The following is a 14001-nucleotide window of genomic DNA, read 5'->3' on the forward strand; positions in this document are numbered from 1 at the left end:
TTGTAAAAAGAAAGATTGTTAGCAGTTTTTATATTTCTGTTTGCTGAAAACAAACTGGATAGAAGAGGATGGTTTCGATCCATAAATCACTGGGTTAACTGCTCAGCATACTTGCACTTCATCACTCCACTTTCAGGCACCCCAAAATAATATTTGAACTCACAATACATGGATTAGGAGGCCAGTTTCTTAGGCCACTGTGGCACTGTGTGATCAGCATGACCTATACGAACTGATAGAAGCAGATTCAAAAAAAGAATCACGAAGGGCAGAGAGACATGCCCATGAAAGTATACTTTTAGTTCATCTCTATTTGCACTTCCTTTCTAAAAATTCAATAGCTTCAACATATTTGTTACATGAACTCTCTTCTTTTTTCCCAAACTGCCTTCATCCACCCCAGATGGGACTCGAACCCACAATCCCTGGCTCAGAAGGCCAGTGCCTTATCCATTAGGCCACTAGGGTACTTGCCGAAATCTATCTTGATAGCAGAGAGTGGTTTCGATCCATCGACCTCTGGGTTACGGGGCCATCACGCTACCTCTGCACCTCTGTAATCAGTGTGACCTATACAAACTGACAGAAGCAGTCAAACAAAGAATCACAGAGGGCACTGAGACATGCCCATGAAATTATGCTATTTTTTATTTATGGTTGCAATCAATTTCTAAAAATAAAAATGGATTGCAGAGGATGGTTTCATCCATCAACCTCTGGGCCCATCACGTTACCGCAGCGCCACTCTGCTTCAACCCACGGAGGGCACTGAGACATGCCATTGCTATTATGCTTTTTTTTATCCCTGGTTGCAGTTCATTTCTGAAAATAAAAATGGATTGCAGAGGATGGTTTCAATCTATAGGCCTCTGGGTTAGGGGCCCAGCACGCTTCCGCTGGGACACTCTGTTTTCAGCCACCCCTGACAAGACTTAAACTCACAATCTCTGGCTTGGGAGGCCAGTTTTTTTAGGCATCTGGGGCATGGTGTAATAGCATGACCTATACGAACTGATAGAAACAGTAAAAAAAAAGAATCACCAAGGGCAATGAGACATGCCGAAGATATTATGCTTTTTTTGATCGCTGGTTGCAATTAATTTCTAAAAATAAAAATTGTTAGGTGAGGATGGCTTCAGTTCATCGACCTCTGGGCCCAGCACGTTTCCACAGCGCCACAACCCACCCCAGAAGGGACTCGAACCCTCAATCCCTGGCTTAGGAGGCCAGTGCCTTATCCGTTAGGACACTGGGGGACTGCGGCGATAGAATGACCTATACGAACTGATAGAAGCAGTAAGGAAAATATATAATGGAAGGCAATGAGAAATGCCCATGAAATTATGCTTTGCCCATGAAATTATGCTTTTTTTCATTTATGGTTGCACTTCATTGCTAAAAATAAAACTGGATAGCAGAGGATGGTTTCCATCCATCGACCTCTGGGTTATGGGCCCAGCACGCTTCTGCTGGGACACTCTGTTTTCAGCCACCCCTGACAAGACTTAAACTCTCAATCTCTGGCTTGGGAGGCCAGTTTTTTAGGCATCTGGGGCATGGTGTTATAGCATGACCTATACGAACTGATAGAAACAGTAAAAAAAAGAATCACCAAGGGCACTGAGACATGCCCATGATGTTTTGCTTTTTTTGAACGCTGGTTGCAATTAATTTGTAAAAAGAAAGATTGTTAGCAGTTTTTATATTTCTGTTTGCTGAAAACAAACTGGATAGAAGAGGATGGTTTCGATCCATAAATCACTGGGTTAACTGCTCAGCATACTTGCACTTCATCACTCCACTTTCAGGCACCCCAAAATAATACTTGAACTCACAATACATGGATTAGGAGGCCAGTTTCTTAGGCCACTGTGGCACTGTGTGATCAGCATGACCTATACGAACTGATAAAACAGATTCAAAAAAAGAATCACGAAGGGCAGAGAGACATGCCCATGAAAGTATACTTTTTGTTAATCTCTATTTGCACTTCCTTTCTAAAAATTCAATAGCTTCAACATATTTGTTACATGAACTCTCTTCTTTTTTCCCAAACTGCCTTCATCCACCCCAGATGGGACTCGAACCCACAATCCCTGGCTCAGAAGGCCAGTGCCTTATCCATTAGGCCACTAGGGTACTTGCCGAAATCTATCTTGATAGCAGAGAGTGGTTTCGATCCATCGACCTCTGGGTTACGGGGCCATCACGCTACCTCTGCACCTCTGTAATCAGTGTGACCTATACAAACTGACAGAAGCAGTCAAACAAAGAATCACAGAGGGCACTGAGACATGCCCATGAAATTATGCTATTTTTTATTTATGGTTGCAATCAATTTCTAAAAATAAAAATGGATTGCAGAGGATGGTTTCATCCATCAACCTCTGGGCCCATCACGTTACCGCAGCGCCACTCTGCTTCAACCCACGGAGGGCACTGAGACATGCCATTGCTATTATGCTTTTTTTTTATCCCTGGTTGCAGTTCATTTCTGAAAATAAAAATGGATTGCAGAGGATGGTTTCAATCTATAGGCCTCTGGGTTAGGGGCCCAGCACGCTTCCGCTGGGACACTCTGTTTTCAGCCACCCCTGACAAGACTTAAACTCACAATCTCTGGCTTGGGAGGCCAGTTTTTTTAGGCATCTGGGGCATGGTGTAATAGCATGACCTATACGAACTGATAGAAACAGTAAAAAAAAGAATCACCAAGGGCAATGAGACATGCCGAAGATATTATGCTTTTTTTGATCGCTGGTTGCAATTAATTTCTAAAAATAAAAATTGTTAGGTGAGGATGGCTTCAGTTCATCGACCTCTGGGCCCAGCACGTTTCCACAGCGCCACAACCCACCCCAGAAGGGACTCGAACCCTCAATCCCTGGCTTAGGAGGCCAGTGCCTTATCCGTTAGGACACTGGGGGACTGCGGCGATAGAATGACCTATACGAACTGATAGAAGCAGTAAGGAAAATATATAATGGAAGGCAATGAGAAATGCCCATGAAATTATGCTTTGCCCATGAAATTATGCTTTTTTTCATTTATGGTTGCACTTCATTGCTAAAAATAAAACTGGATAGCAGAGGATGGTTTCCATCCATCGACCTCTGGGTTATGGGCCCAGCACGCTTCTGCTGGGACACTCTGTTTTCAGCCACCCCTGACAAGACTTAAACTCTCAATCTCTGGCTTGGGAGGCCAGTTTTTTAGGCATCTGGGGCATGGTGTTATAGCATGACCTATACGAACTGATAGAAACAGTAAAAAAAAGAATCACGTAGGGCACTGAGACATGCCCATGATGTTTTGCTTTTTTTGAACGCTGGTTGCAATTAATTTGTAAAAATAAAGATTGTTAGCAGTTTTTATATTTCTGTTTGCTGAAAACAAACTGGATAGAAGAGGATGGTTTCGATCCATAAATCACTGGGTTAACTGCTCAGCATACTTGCACTTCATCACTCCACTTTCAGGCACCCCAAAATAATACTTGAACTCACAATACATGGATTAGGAGGCCAGTTTCTTAGGCCACTGTGGCACTGTGTGATCAGCATGACCTATACGAACTGATAAAACAGATTCAAAAAAAGAATCACGAAGGGCAGAGAGACATGCCCATGAAAGTATACTTTTTGTTAATCTCTATTTGCACTTCCTTTCTAAAAATTCAATAGCTTCAACATCTTTGTTACATGAACTCTCTTCTTCTTTCCCAAACTGCCTTCATCCACCCCAGATGGGACTCGAACCCACAATCCCTGGCTTAGAAGGCCAGTGCCTTATCCATTAGGCCACTAGGGTACTTGCCAAAAGCTATCTTGATAGCAGAGAGTGGTTTCGATCCATCGACCTCTGGGTTACGGGGCCATCACGCTACCGCTGCACCTCTGTAATCATTGTGACCTATACAAACTGACAGAAGCAGTCAAACAAATAATCACAGAGGGCACTGAGACATGCCCATGAAATTATGCTATTTTTTATTTATGGTTGCAATCAATTTCTAAAAATAAAAATGGATTGCAGAGGATGGTTTCATCCATCAACCTCTGGGCCCATCACGTTTCCGCAGCGCCACTCTGCTTCAACCCACGGAGGGCACTGAGACATGCCATTGCTATTATGCTTTTTTTTATCCCTGGTTGCAGTTCATTTCTGAAAATAAAAATGGATTGCAGAGGATGGTTTCAATCTATAGGCCTCTGGGTTATGGGCCCAGCACGCTTCCGCTGGGACACTCTGTTTTCAGCCACCCCTGACAAGACTTAAACTCACAATCTCTGGCTTGGGAGGCCAGTTTTTTTATGCATCTGGGGCATGGTGTAATAGCATGACCTATACGAACTGATAGAAACAGTAAAAAAAAAGAATCACCAAGGGCAATGAGACATGCCGAAGATATTATGCTTTTTTTGATCGCTGGTTGCAATTAATTTCTAAAAATAAAAATTGTTAGCTGAGGATGGCTTCAGGTCATCAACCTCTGGGCCCAGCTCGTTTCCACAGCGCCACAACCCACCCCAGAAGGGACTCGAAAGCTCAATCCCTGGCATGGGAGGCCGGTTTTTTAGGCATCTGGGGCATGGTGTTATAGCATGACCTATACGAACTGATAGAAACAGTAAAAAAAAAGAATCACCAAGGGCAATGAGACATGCCGAAGATATTATGCTTTTTTTGAACGCTGGTTGCAATTAATTTCTAAAAATAAAAATTGTTAGCTGAGGATGGCTTCAGTTCATCGACCTCTGGGCCCGGCACGTTTCCACAGCGCCACAACCAACCCCAGAAGGGACTCGAACCCTCAATCCCTGGCTTAGGAGGCCAGTGCCTTATCCATTAGGCCACTGGGGCACTGCGAAGATAGAATGACCTATACGAACTGATAGAAGCAGTAAGGAAAATATATAATGGAAGGCAATGAGAAATGCCCATGAAATTATGCTTTGCCCATGAAATTATGCTTTTTTTGATTTATGGTTGCACTTCATTGCTAAAAATAAAACTGGATAGCAGAGGATGGTTTCCATCCATCGACCTCTGGGTTATGGGCCCAGCACGCTTCCGCTGGGAAACTCTGCAGCCGCCCCTGACAAGAATTAAACTCACAATCCCTGGCATGGGAGGCCAGTTTTTTAGGCATCTGGGGCATGGTGTTATAGCATGACCTATACGAACTGATAGAAACAGTAAAAAAAAGAATCACGTAGGGCACTGAGACATGCCCATGATATTTTGCTTTTTTTGAACGCTGGTTGCAATTAATTTGTAAAAATAAAGATTGTTAGCAGTTTTTATATTTCTGTTTGCTGAAAACAAACTGGATAGAAGAGGATGGTTTCGATCCATAAATCACTGGGTTAACTGCTCAGCATACTTGCACCTCATCACTCCACTTTCAGGCACCCCAAAATAATACTTGAACTCACAATACATGGATTAGGAGGCCAGTTTCTTAGGCCACTGTGGCACTGTGTGATCAGCATGACCTATACGAACTGATAGAAGCAGATTAAAAAAAAGAAGCACGAAGGGCAGAGAGACATGCCCATGAAAGTATACTTTTTGTTAATCCCTATTTGCACTTCATTTCTGAAAATTCAATAGCTTGAACATCTTTGTTACATGAACTCTCTTCTTCTTTCCCAAACTGCCTTCATCCACCCCAGATGGGACTCGAACCCACAATCCCTGGCTTAGAAGGCCAGTGCCTTATCCATTAGGCCACTTGCCAAAATCTATCTTGATAGCAGAGAGTGGTTTCGATCCATCGACCTCTGGGTTACGGGGCCATCACGCTACCTCTGCACCTCTGTAATCAGTGTGACCTATACAAACTGACAGAAGCAGTCAAACAAAGAATCACAGAGGGCACTGAGACATGCCCATGAAATTATGCTATTTTTTATTTATGGTTGCAATCAATTTCTAAAAATAAAAATGGATTGCAGAGGATGGTTTCATCCATCAACCTCTGGGCCCATCACGTTACCGCAGCGCCACTCTGCTTCAACCCACGGAGGGCACTGAGACATGCCATTGCTATTATGCTTTTTTTTATCCCTGGTTGCAGTTCATTTCTGAAAATAAAAATGGATTGCAGAGGATGGTTTCAATCTATAGGCCTCTGGGTTATGGGCCCAGCACGCTTCCGCTGGGACACTCTGTTTTCAGCCACCCCTGACAAGACTTAAACTCACAATCTCTGGCTTGGGAGGCCAGTTTTTTTAGGCATCTGGGGCATGGTGTAATAGCATGACCTATACGAACTGATAGAAACAGTAAAAAAAAAGAATCACCAAGGGCAATGAGACATGCCGAAGATATTATGCTTTTTTTTATCGCTGGTTGCAATTAATTTCTAAAAATAAAAATTGTTAGCTGAGGATGGCTTCAGGTCATCAACCTCTGGGCCCAGCTCGTTTCCACAGCGCCACAACCCACCCCAGAAGGGACTCGAAAGCTCAATCCCTGGCATGGGAGGCCGGTTTTTTAGGCATCTTGGGCATGGTGTTATAGCATGACCTATACGAACTGATAGAAACAGTAAAAAAAAAGAATCACCAAGGGCAATGAGACATGCCGAAGATATTATGCTTTTTTTGATCGCTGGTTGCAATTAATTTCTAAAAATAAAAATTGTTAGCTGAGGATGGCTTCAGGTCATCAACCTCTGGGCCCAGCTCGTTTCCACAGCGCCACAACCCACCCCAGAAGGGACTCGAACCCTCAATCCCTGGCTTAGGAGGCCAGTGCCTTATCCATTAGGCCACTGGGGCACTGCGAAGATCGAATGACCTATACGAACTGATAGAAGCAGTAAGGAAAATATATAATGGAAGGCAATGAGAAATGCCCATGAAATTATGCTTTGCCCATGAAATTATGCTTTTTTTCATTTATGGTTGCACTTCATTGCTAAAAATAAAACTGGATAGCAGAGGATGGTTTCCATCCATCGACCTCTGGGTTATGGGCCCAGCACGCTTCCGCTGGGAAACTCTGCAGCCGCCCCTGACAAGAATTAAACTCACAATCCCTGGCATGGGAGGCCAGTTTTTTAGGCATCTGGGGCATGGTGTTATAACATGACCTATACGAACTTATAGAAACAGTAAAAAAAAGAATCACGTAGGGCACTGAGACATGCCCATGATATTTTGCTTTTTTTGAACGCTGGTTGCAATTAATTTGTAAAAAGAAAGATTGTTAGCAGTTTTTATATTTCTGTTTGCTGAAAACAAACTGGATAGAAGAGGATGGTTTCGATCCATAAATCACTGGGTTAACTGCTCAGCATACTTGCACTTCATCACTCCACTTTCAGGCACCCCAAAATAATACTTGAACTCACAATACATGGATTAGGAGGCCAGTTTCTTAGGCCACTGTGGCACTGTGTGATCAGCATGACCTATACGAACTGATAGCAGCAGATTCAAAAAAAGAATCACGAAGGGCAGAGAGACATGCCCATGAAAGTATACTTTTAGTTAATCTCTATTTGCACTTACTTTCTAAAAATTCAATAGCTTCAACATATTTGTTACATGAACTCTCTTCTTTTTTCCCAAACTGCCTTCATCCACCCCAGATGGGACTCGAACCCACAAACCCTGGCTTAGAAGGCCAGTGCCTTATCCATTAGGCCACTAGGGTACTTGCCGAAATCTATCTTGATAGCAGAGAGTGGTTTCGATCCATCGACCTCTGGGTTACGGGGCCATCACGCTACCGCTGCACCTCTGTAATCAGTGTGACCTATACAAACTGACAGAAGCAGTCACACAAAGAATCACAGAGGGCACTGAGACATGCCCATGAAATTATGCTATTTTTTATTTATGGTTGCAATTAATTTCTTTTAAATAAAAATGGATTGCAGAGGATGGTTTCATCCATCAACCTCTGGGCCCATCACGTTTCCGCAGCGCCACTCTGCTTCAACCCACGGAGGGCACTGAGACATGCCATTGATATTATGCTTTTTTTATCCCTGGTTGCAGTTCACTTCTGAAAATAAAAATGGATTGCAGAGGATGGTTTCAATCTATAGGCCTCTGGGTTATGGGCCCAGCACGCTTCTGCTGGGACACGCTGTTTTCAGCCACCCCTGACAAGACTTAAACTCACAATCTCTGGCTTGGGAGGCCAGTTTTTTAGGCATCTGGGGCATGGTGTAATAGCATGACCTATACGAACTGATAGAAACAGTAAAAAAAAGAATCACCAAGGGCAATGAGACATGCCGAAGATATTATGCTTTTTTTTATCGCTGGTTGCAATTAATTTCTAAAAATAAAAATTGTTAGCTGAGGATGGCTTCAGGTCATCAACCTCTGGGCCCAGCTCGTTTCCACAGCGCCACAACCCACCCCAGAAGGGACTCGAAAGCTCAATCCCTGGCATGGGAGGCCGGTTTTTTAGGCATCTGGGGCATGGTGTTATAGCATGACCTATACGAACTGATAGAAACAGTAAAAAAAAAGAATCACCAAGGGCAATGAGACATGCCGAAGATATTATGCTTTTTTTGATCGCTGGTTGCAATTAATTTCTAAAAATAAAAATTGTTAGCTGAGGATGGCTTCAGTTCATCAACCTCTGGGCCCAGCACGTTTCCACAGCGCCACAACCCAACCCAGAAGGGACTCGAACCCTCAATCCCTGGTTTAGGAGGCCAGTGCCTTATCCATTAGGCCACTGGGGCACTGCAAAGATAGAATGACCTATACGAACTGATAGAAGCAGTAAGGAAAATATATAATGGAAGGCAATGAGAAATGCCCATGAAATTATGCTTTGCCCATGAAATTATGCTTTTTTTGATTTATGGTTGCACTTCATTGCTAAAAATAAAACTGGATAGCAGAGGATGGTTTCCATCCATCGACCTCTGGGTTATGGGCCCAGCACGCTTCCGCTGGGAAACTCTGCAGCCGCCCCTGACAAGAATTAAACTCACAATCCCTGGCATGGGAGGCCAGTTTTTTAGGCATCTGGGGCATGGTGTTATAGCATGACCTATACGAACTGATAGAAACAGTAAAAAAAAGAATCACGTAGGGCACTGAGACATGCCCATGATATTTTGCTTTTTTTGAACGCTGGTTGCAATTAATTTGTAAAAATAAAGATTGTTAGCAGTTTTTATATTTCTGTTTGCTGAAAACAAACTGGATAGAAGAGGATGGTTTCGATCCATAAATCACTGGGTTAACTGCTCAGCATACTTGCACTTCATCACTCCACTTTCAGGCACCCCAAAATAATACTTGAACTGACAATACATGGATTAGGAGGCCAGTTTCTTAGGCCACTGTGGCACTGTGTGATCAGCATGACCTATACGAACTGATAGAAGCAGATTCAAAAAAAGAATCACGAAGGGCAGAGAGACATGCCCATGAAAGTATACTTTTTGTTAATCTCTATTTGCACTTCCTTTCTAAAAATTCAATAGCTTCAACATCTTTGTTACATGAACTCTCTTCTTCTTTCCCAAACTGCCTTCATCGACCCCAGATGGGACTCGAACCCACAATCCCTGGCTTAGAAGGGCAGTGCATTATCCATTAGGCCACTAGGGTACTTGCCTAAATCTATCTTGATAGCAGAGAGTGTTTTCGATCCATCGACCTCTGGGTTACGGGGCCATCACGCTACCGCTGCACCTCTGTAATCAGTGTGACCTATACAAACTGACAGAAGCAGTCAAACAAAGAATCACAGAGGGCACTGAGACATGCCCATGAAATTATGCTATTTTTTATTTATGGTTGCAATTAATTTCTAAAAATAAAAATGGATTGCAGAGGATGGTTTCATCCATCAACCTCTGGGCCCATCACGTTTCCGCAGCGCCACTCTGCTTCAACCCACGGAGGGCACTGAGACATGCCATTGATATTATGCTTTTTTTTATCCCTGGTTGCAGTTCACTACTGAAAATAAAAATGGATTGCAGAGGATGGTTTCAATCTATAGGCCTCTGGGTTATGGGCCCAGCACGCTTCTGCTGGGACACTCTGTTTTCAGCCACCCCTGACAAGACTTAAACTCACAATCTCTGGCTTGGGAGGCCAGTTTTTTTAGGCATCTGGGGCATGGTGTAATAGCATGACCTATACGAACTGATAGAAACAGTAAAAAAAAAGAATCACCAAGGGCAATGAGACATGCCGAAGATATTATGCTTTTTTTGATCGCTGGTTGCAATTAATTTCTAAAAATAAAAATTGTTAGCTGAGGATGGCTTCAGTTCATCGACCTCTGGGCCCAGCACGTTTCCACAGCGCTACAACCCACCCCAGAAGGGACTCGAACCCTCAATCCCTGGCTTAGGAGGACAGTGCCTTATCCATTAGGCCACTGGGGCACTGCGAAGATAGAATGACCTATACAAACTGATAGAAGCAGTAAGGAAAATATATAATGGAAGGCAATGAGAAATGCCCATGAAATTATGCTTTGCCCATGAAATTATGCTTTTTTTGATTTATGGTTGCACTTCATTGCTAAAAATAAAACTGGATAGCAGAGGATGGTTTCCATCCATCGACCTCTGGGTTATGGGCCCAGCACTCTTCCGCTGGGAAACTCTGCAGCCACCCCTGACAAGAATTAAACTCACAATCCCTGGCATGGGAGGCCAGTTTTTTAGGCATCTGGGGCATGGTGTTATAGCATGACCTATACGAACTTATAGAAACAGTAAAAAAAAGAATCACGTAGGGCACTGAGACATGCCCATGAAATTATGCTATTTTTTATTTATGGTTGCAATCAATTTCGAAGAATAAAAATGGATTGCAGAGGATGGTTTCATCCATCAACCTCTGGGCCCATCACGTTTCCGCAGCGCCACTCTGCTTCAACCCACGGAGGGCACTGAGACATGCCATTGCTATTATGCTTTTTTTTTATCCCTGGTTGCAGTTCATTTCTGAAAATAAAAATGGATTGCAGAGGATGGTTTCAATCTATAGGCCTCTGGGTTATGGGCCCAGCACGCTTCCGCTGGGACACTCTGTTTTCAGCCACCCCTGACAAGACTTAAACTCACAATCTCTGGCTTGGGAGGCCAGTTTTTTTAGGCATCTGGGGCATGGTGTAATAGCATGACCTATACGAACTGATAGAAACAGTAAAAAAAAAGAATCACCAAGGGCAATGAGACATGCCGAAGATATTATGCTTTTTTTGATCGCTGGTTGCAATTAATTTCTAAAAATAAAAATTGTTAGCTGAGGATGGCTTCAGTTCATCGACCTCTGGGCCCAGCACGTTTCCACAGCGCTACAACCCACCCCAGAAGGGACTCGAACCCTCAATCCCTGGCTTAGGAGGACAGTGCCTTATCCATTAGGCCACTGGGGCACTGCGAAGATAGAATGACCTATACAAACTGATAGAAGCAGTAAGGAAAATATATAATGGAAGGCAATGAGAAATGCCCATGAAATTATGCTTTGCCCATGAAATTATGCTTTTTTTGATTTATGGTTGCACTTCATTGCTAAAAATAAAACTGGATAGCAGAGGATGGTTTCCATCCATCGACCTCTGGGTTATGGGCCCAGCACTCTTCCGCTGGGAAACTCTGCAGCCACCCCTGACAAGAATTAAACTCACAATCCCTGGCATGGGAGGCCAGTTTTTTAGGCATCTGGGGCATGGTGTTATAGCATGACCTATACGAACTTATAGAAACAGTAAAAAAAAGAATCACGTAGGGCACTGAGACATGCCCATGAAATTATGCTATTTTTTATTTATGGTTGCAATCAATTTCGAAGAATAAAAATGGATTGCAGAGGATGGTTTCATCCATCAACCTCTGGGCCCATCACGTTTCCGCAGCGCCACTCTGCTTCAACCCACGGAGGGCACTGAGACATGCCATTGCTATTATGCTTTTTTTTTATCCCTGGTTGCAGTTCATTTCTGAAAATAAAAATGGATTGCAGAGGATGGTTTCAATCTATAGGCCTCTGGGTTATGGGCCCAGCACGCTTCCGCTGGGACACTCTGTTTTCAGCCACCCCTGACAAGACTTAAACTCACAATCTCTGGCTTGGGAGGCCAGTTTTTTAGGCATCTGGGGCATGGTGTAATAGCATGACCTATACGAACTGATAGAAACAGTAAAAAAAAGAATCACCAAGGGCAATGAGACATGCCGAAGATATTATGCTTTTTTTGATCGCTGGTTGCAATTAATTTCTAAAAATAAAAATTGTTAGCTGAGGATGGCTTCAGTTCATCGACCTCTGGGCCCAGCACGTTTCCACAGTGCCACAACCCACCCCAGAAGGGACTCGAACCCTCAATCCCTGGCTTAGGAGGCCAGTGCCTTATCCATTAGGCCACTGGGGCACTGCAAAGATAGAATGACCTATACAAACTGATAGAAGCAGTAAGGAAAATATATAATGGAAGGCAATGAGAAATGCCCATGAAATTATGCTTTGCCCATGAAATTATGCTTTTTTTGATTTATGGTTGCACTTCATTGCTAAAAATAAAACTGGATAGCAGAGGATGGTTTCCATCCATCGACCTCTGGGTTATGGGCCCAGCACTCTTCCGCTGGGAAACTCTGCAGCCGCCCCTGACAAGAATTAAACTCACAATCCCTGGCATGGGAGGCCAGTTTTTTAGGCATCTGGGGCATGGTGTTATAGCATGACCTATACGAACTTATAGAAACAGTAAAAAAAAGAATCACGTAGGGCACTGAGACATGCCCATGATATTTTGCTTTTTTTGAACGCTGGTTGCAATTAATTTGTAAAAAGAAAGATTGTTAGCAGTTTTTATATTTCTGTTTGCTGAAAACAAACTGGATAGAAGAGGATGGTTTCGATCCATAAATCACTGGGTTAACTGCTCAGCATACTTGCACTTCATCACTCCACTTTCAGGCACCCCAAAATAATACTTGAACTCACAATACATGGATTAGGAGGCCAGTTTCTTAGGCCACTGTGGCACTGTGTGATCAGCATGACCTATACGAACTGATAGCAGCAGATTCAAAAAAAGAATCACGAAGGGCAGAGAGACATGCCCATGAAAGTATACTTTTAGTTCATCTCTATTTGCACTTCCTTTCTAAAAATTCAATAGCTTCAACATATTTGTTACATGAACTCTCTTCTTTTTTCCCAAACTGCCTTCATCCACCCCAGATGGGACTCGAACCCACAATCCCTGGCTTAGAAGGCCAGTGCCTTATCCATTAGGCCACTAGGGTACTTGCCGAAATCTATCTTGATAGCAGAGAGTGGTTTCGATCCATCGACCTCTGGGTTACGGGGCCATCACGCTACCGCTGCACCTCTGTAATCAGTGTGACCTATACAAACTGACAGAAGCAGTCACACAAAGAATCACAGAGGGCACTGAGACATGCCCATGAAATTATGCTATTTTTTATTTATGGTTGCAATTAATTTCTTTTAAATAGAAATGGATTGCAGAGGATGGTTTCATCCATCAACCTCTGGGCCCATCACGTTTCCGCAGCGCCACTCTGCTTCAACCCACGGAGGGCACTGAGACATGCCATTGATATTATGCTTTTTTTTATCCCTGGTTGCAGTTCACTTCTGAAAATAAAAATGGATTGCAGAGGATGGTTTCAATCTATAGGCCTCTGGGTTATGGGCCCAGCACGCTTCTGCTGGGACACTCTGTTTTCAGCCACCCCTGACAAGACTTAAACTCACAATCTCTGGCTTGGGAGGCCAGTTTTTTAGGCATCTGGGGCATGGTGTAATAGCATGACCTATACGAACTGATAGAAACAGTAAAAAAAAGAATCACCAAGGGCAATGAGACATGCCGAAGATATTATGCTTTTTTTGATCGCTGGTTGCAATTAATTTCTAAAAATAAAAATTGTTAGCTGAGGATGGCTTCAGGTCATCAACCTCTGGGCCCAGCTCGTTTCCACAGCGCCACAACCCACCCCAGAAGGGACTCGAA

At 43.4% G+C, this 14001-nt stretch overlaps 8 non-coding genes across 8 annotated transcripts; all 8 read right to left on the reverse strand.

Moving 5' to 3' along the window:
- Positions 1-395: 395 nt before the first annotated feature.
- Positions 396-468, reverse strand: trnar-ucu (transfer RNA arginine (anticodon UCU)). Its single transcript has one exon. It is a non-coding gene; the product is annotated as a tRNA-Arg (tRNA).
- A 1598-nt stretch (positions 469-2066) lies between these two features.
- trnar-ucu (transfer RNA arginine (anticodon UCU)) lies at positions 2067-2139 on the reverse strand. The gene has a single exon. It is a non-coding gene; the product is annotated as a tRNA-Arg (tRNA).
- Positions 2140-3737: 1598 nt separating this feature from the next.
- trnar-ucu (transfer RNA arginine (anticodon UCU)) lies at positions 3738-3810 on the reverse strand. Its single transcript has one exon. It is a non-coding gene; the product is annotated as a tRNA-Arg (tRNA).
- Positions 3811-4790: 980 nt separating this feature from the next.
- On the reverse strand, positions 4791-4863 carry trnar-ccu (transfer RNA arginine (anticodon CCU)). Its single transcript has one exon. It is a non-coding gene; the product is annotated as a tRNA-Arg (tRNA).
- A 1852-nt stretch (positions 4864-6715) lies between these two features.
- Positions 6716-6788, reverse strand: trnar-ccu (transfer RNA arginine (anticodon CCU)). The gene has a single exon. It is a non-coding gene; the product is annotated as a tRNA-Arg (tRNA).
- An 807-nt stretch (positions 6789-7595) lies between these two features.
- On the reverse strand, positions 7596-7668 carry trnar-ucu (transfer RNA arginine (anticodon UCU)). Its single transcript has one exon. It is a non-coding gene; the product is annotated as a tRNA-Arg (tRNA).
- A 4646-nt stretch (positions 7669-12314) lies between these two features.
- On the reverse strand, positions 12315-12387 carry trnar-ccu (transfer RNA arginine (anticodon CCU)). The gene has a single exon. It is a non-coding gene; the product is annotated as a tRNA-Arg (tRNA).
- An 807-nt stretch (positions 12388-13194) lies between these two features.
- trnar-ucu (transfer RNA arginine (anticodon UCU)) lies at positions 13195-13267 on the reverse strand. Its single transcript has one exon. It is a non-coding gene; the product is annotated as a tRNA-Arg (tRNA).
- Positions 13268-14001: the final 734 nt, after the last annotated feature.

This window comes from Salmo salar, chromosome 07 (genome assembly GCF_965601325.2).
Source record: "Salmo salar chromosome 07, fSalSal1, whole genome shotgun sequence".
NCBI classification, from domain to species: domain Eukaryota; kingdom Metazoa; phylum Chordata; class Actinopteri; order Salmoniformes; family Salmonidae; genus Salmo; species Salmo salar.